This window comes from Triticum dicoccoides, chromosome 1B (genome assembly GCF_002162155.2).
Source record: "Triticum dicoccoides isolate Atlit2015 ecotype Zavitan chromosome 1B, WEW_v2.0, whole genome shotgun sequence".
Classification (NCBI taxonomy): Eukaryota; Viridiplantae; Streptophyta; class Magnoliopsida; order Poales; family Poaceae; genus Triticum; species Triticum dicoccoides.
Window position 1 is genome coordinate 64,159,517 of NC_041381.1, and position 4,739 is coordinate 64,164,255.

A 4,739-nucleotide genomic window follows, 5' to 3' on the forward strand; every position below is an offset into this window, starting at 1 on the left:
TTCACGCTGTAGTTTATCTGCTTCCTCCTCTTTTTTCTTGTGATTAGCAGCTCGCCTCTTGGCGTTTATCTGATCCCTTTTTTCATCAGACATGATACCTTTCTTAGGTAGTTTGCAGACATTAACGACAGATCCTATAGTCATCTGCTCGGATGTTGAATCGGGTTGGGGTAAAACTTGAGCACTTGCATTAATGTACACGTGTCTTGTGCCATCTATAGGAGACACATCAATAGCATCTGGAACAACACAAAAGCAATATGAGTCTTGAACATCTTGAACAAAACCTCATCAAGCATGATACGGTTCACAACTAAATAATGAATCGGCAGTACCATTTACACTTTGTGCTATGACTGATCCAGAATCGTGTGTGAGACAACTGAGAGGCACAAACACAGATTCATTCCCCATTAATGAGGAGCATGGTTTGTCTGCTTGATGTAAAACTAACAGGTAGTGTCAATAACAAGTCACTTTACTCCTAACCGAAAAGTGTCAATTATTAATTATGTGTAATACTAACCTGAGATCAGCTGGGAAGGCCGCTCAAAAGATGTGATATCACGATTAGTGGGTTGGGGAACAACCGGTTGTGGGGTCGTTCCATCTGGCATACTTGTCATACTTGGGTAGTTATCACCATCATGTGTCCCATCCAACTTATCTGCAACCACATCAGCAAATGAAACCACAATCGGGATATAGGAAGATATGTGTAGCAAGTTTTATAGAGCAACATTGACCTGGAGGTACATCTGATGATGCTATAGTGTTATCACCGAGAGCGCTACGTGGAACACTTTGCATACCTGCTTGATGATTGAAGGTGTTGTACTAATTTATCTTCCGATAACAATCATATAGTTTGCAACAAATGGTTTAAATACATTCATCGTATTGTTGTAATATAGCATACTCGTACCCGATACGTTAAGTGCAGGCATATTTTCATGGAGACATATGTTGGAGGCATTCTGATTTTTCTTTTGATGTCCACCTCGCCTCGGAGCTTTTAGTGGATCCTTGTTTTCGCCAGCATTCTCTTTCTTCTTACGGTACGATGCCCGTCTCCGTGCGTTTATTAGCTCCCTCTTATCAAATACTGACACTACAAGAAACTTGTTAATCCATGACGGATTTCGGATGACGTCTTCGAAAACTGTCATGAATGGGCTAGTACAGCCCCGCAAGCCCGCTGAAGCCCGCCGAAGCCCGCCTAACCATTCGCGTATAAAGTGCTAACCCTAAGTCCCTCCTCTCTCTCCCTTCTTCGCATCCCCCACTCGATTCCCCCATCTTCTCACACAACATCGCCGCCACCCACCACCACTTCGCCTTGCTCCTCCCGCAGCTCGTCGCCGGCCCTTCCCCTCCTCTCACCTTGCTACTCCAACAGCTTATAGATCCGCCGCAACCCCCACTAATCCATCTCTATCGCGACCCATCTATCTCCCGCGAATCATCACGCCGCCACAAACGTCTGCCGATTCCGGCGACGTCCGACACCGTGCAACACATTCACGAGCTTGTCTCCGCCCCCTTCGCCCTTAAGTCCGGCTAGATCCGCTGCTCCCAGCCCCCGACGCTCACCCGCAACCCCTAGCCCATGGCTAGGGTTTCGGCCGTGGCGTCGTGTCCGTCGATGTCGCGTCTCCAGCGGCTCCTCTCCGTCGTGCATCACGCCTCCTCACGCCCTCTCCCCCTCCTGGATGGCGCCCCCTAGCTCGGTGCGCTCGCGTGCATTAGGATGGATGGGAACGACGTGGACTCCCTCTTCCAGCATCGTCCATTAAGCTCTCCCGCCTTCCGCTAGTCCTGCTGCTCTGCTTGTTGGCCAGCTCATCAACGACGGCCCTGCCAGCGCTGCCCTGGATGGATAGGGTGAGGCAGCAGGTCGACAGGGCAAACAGGCATGGCCCGTCCATCGGTCTCATTATGTTGTACATCGCCGAGGTCACCGCGCTCCAGGCCTCCAGCCACTTCCGGCCCTAGTGTGTCTAGTCCTTCATTAACCTCTATGGTGAGTCTAAGCCTCTCATTTCTGATCCAAATCGCTTGCCTGTAGATTGTGCAAATGAAGCACTCAGTGAGTCTGGCCGTTCCTGGTTGAACTTTTGGGTTGTTTTCAAACAGCTAGCAGTGAGTGCTGAACTGCTGCTAACTGAACCCAGATACAAACACACAACACAGAACAGAAGGGGGAAACAAGCAGAGATGATATTGTAGTGTTAACACAAGAATGGTGAACATAAATTTGAAATTTTATAGATACCTGAAGCTGTGCGCACAGGGCAAAGCTTACTAGCTCTGCAAATTGTGCACAATCTGCAGTCACAGAAGGCCTGAATTTGCTTTCTAGACCTGAATGTAGATTGACCCAATCACTCATTTTGGATAACAACTATGGAAAGGGGGAGCAGAAAGCGACTAGAAGGATATCATATAAACATGTCCATGTTCAAATTTAGTTTGTTGGGTGTACATCATCAGTTCTTTTTATAAGATTCTCATGATAGTGATACTGTTTTTCTGTAGATTTATGCAAAATGGTTGAAGCATGTAGAAATGAGGAGGTACCACGCTACTAGATTGTGTTACTGTTTCAGTTTATTTGAGTTAAAAGACACCCCCCTATCCTTTACGCACTAACAGTTCACATGCACATATCTTTTCATGTGTGCATTATAGATAGAGTCGCTTGTGAAAAAGAAATATGGGCAAGAGGCTTTTACAATCTTTAGGCTATTGGTTGTACAAGGTTGTGCAGTTGAGACAGATCAAGTAACCACTCTTGTACATTGAGGACATTCTAGAACTATACTCTGTTATTATTGTCAATCTCTTTGGGTTAAGAAAGCTTCAGTTATGCAGTAAATTTAGTTGTGTGATCCTGTTTTATGATTGTTCATTTGAGGACATGGCGACATGTTACAAATTGCAGTGCACAATACTAAACATTGGTTGCAAATGTGCAGATTACTGAGGCAACAATTCTTGACAAGCAGATTGTTCATTCACCTTCGTACAAACTATGGAATGATGGGCACTTTGATACAGAGGTCTGTCTCCTAGTTTCCATGAGAAAAGCAGTATTTTTGTTTGGAGGGCAGAGAGAATGGCATGCTTTAAATGTTAGTTGTGTGGTTTATCTAAAAGATAATTCACTGTTTTTACGACCTACTATTTTACTATACCAGACCTGTGGCCCGTGTTAGCCTTACAAATGCATCGTGGATTTATGATATATTGTGTTACTTTCATCATAAATATTCATACATGTATTGTTGCCTAACACTTCGTCATTTCTCAGGTTTCAGTTCTGTAGCCGATGGACGGGCACTTTTTTTGGCGCATGTAACATTTCTAAGTGATAGGTTGCTATATTAACCTCAAATTTTGTTTTCCAAGTCTTTGCATAACAATTGATATGTTGAATAATGAATATAATGGTTCTATTTGCTTATGTGTTTTGATTCAACCGTCTCCTGGTGTTCAAGTGTGTTGATTTGGCGTGTACCTTAATAACCATTAAGTAAATACATCAGCCATGTAATAAATTAAATTTTTAGTTCTTTGCATCATGGATATTGTTTGTTAGTGATACCATTTTGTTGGCGCATATACTCCAGAGTGCAAAATCATATCTGCTGTGCATTTCTGTATCTTTCCAGAACCAAAAGAGAAAAAGAGAATTGTACCTCTTCTTACTGCCTAATAAAAGGGAATGTAGTACCGTTTTACTCGCTTCCAAAAGGTTTCTTGATATATCAGGAAAAGGGAGTTACACTTTTATATATTACTGGATGTCGATTTAAGTTCCACGGTAGCATTTTGTCTTTCTATATTATGGAAACAGTGTTCCTTGTCGGACATATTTCTTTATTGATGCAAAGTGTATATATTAATACAGTATTGTTACGTTTGTTCTGATTTCTTAAGCGGTGTTCTCAAAATTCTTGATGTTTGTTGTTTCTAGTACTCATGATGTGCTTGGAGATTATTTCCTTTCTCAGTTATGTACATGGAGATTATTTCCTTTCTCAGGTATCCACTTATCAGTGAGGAAGGTTGATGATGACAAATTGAATCAGTCCACTGATAGAATTATAGAGCCAAAGAACTATGCTGGAGATAGAAGAACTTGGAGTGTCAATTCTTCAGGACCTTCGTCAACAACGGCAGTCACTACTGCATGCTCACACTATAGGATCTGTTATCAAAATCGAGTGGTAGTGGTTCTAGTTCATTAAACTATTTTAAGTGCAGTATAACTTTGAAATTGTCTCCAGCTTGAATATTCATTTAATTATTGTTTTCTCTACCATTTATAATTTGCTTCCTCAATTCCAAATTAACTGAATCTGACCAAGTTTATAGAAACATTTATACCGTTAATTTCATTCGATTCATTGTAAGATATATTTTTGTAATATAGTGTCCACCTGGCTGTTATTGATATTGTAGTATATAGGTTTACCTATGCCTCATGAGTGATGTTCAAATCATGTCAAATAAAAATGATGGTTCGGATGATAATACCTACTATTGTTGTTGTTGTAATAAACTTGCCATTTTGTAACAGAAGCATATTGTTATGTACAGGTTGCCTTGGTGGTGAGAGCCGCAAAGGAAGTTTGAGTTGTAGAGGTGAAGTTGATGATTAAGAGGGCATGTGCAATGTTGTATACTTGTTGATGTAATCTGGTGTAGTTGTTATTCAGGTTAAGTGAATTGAT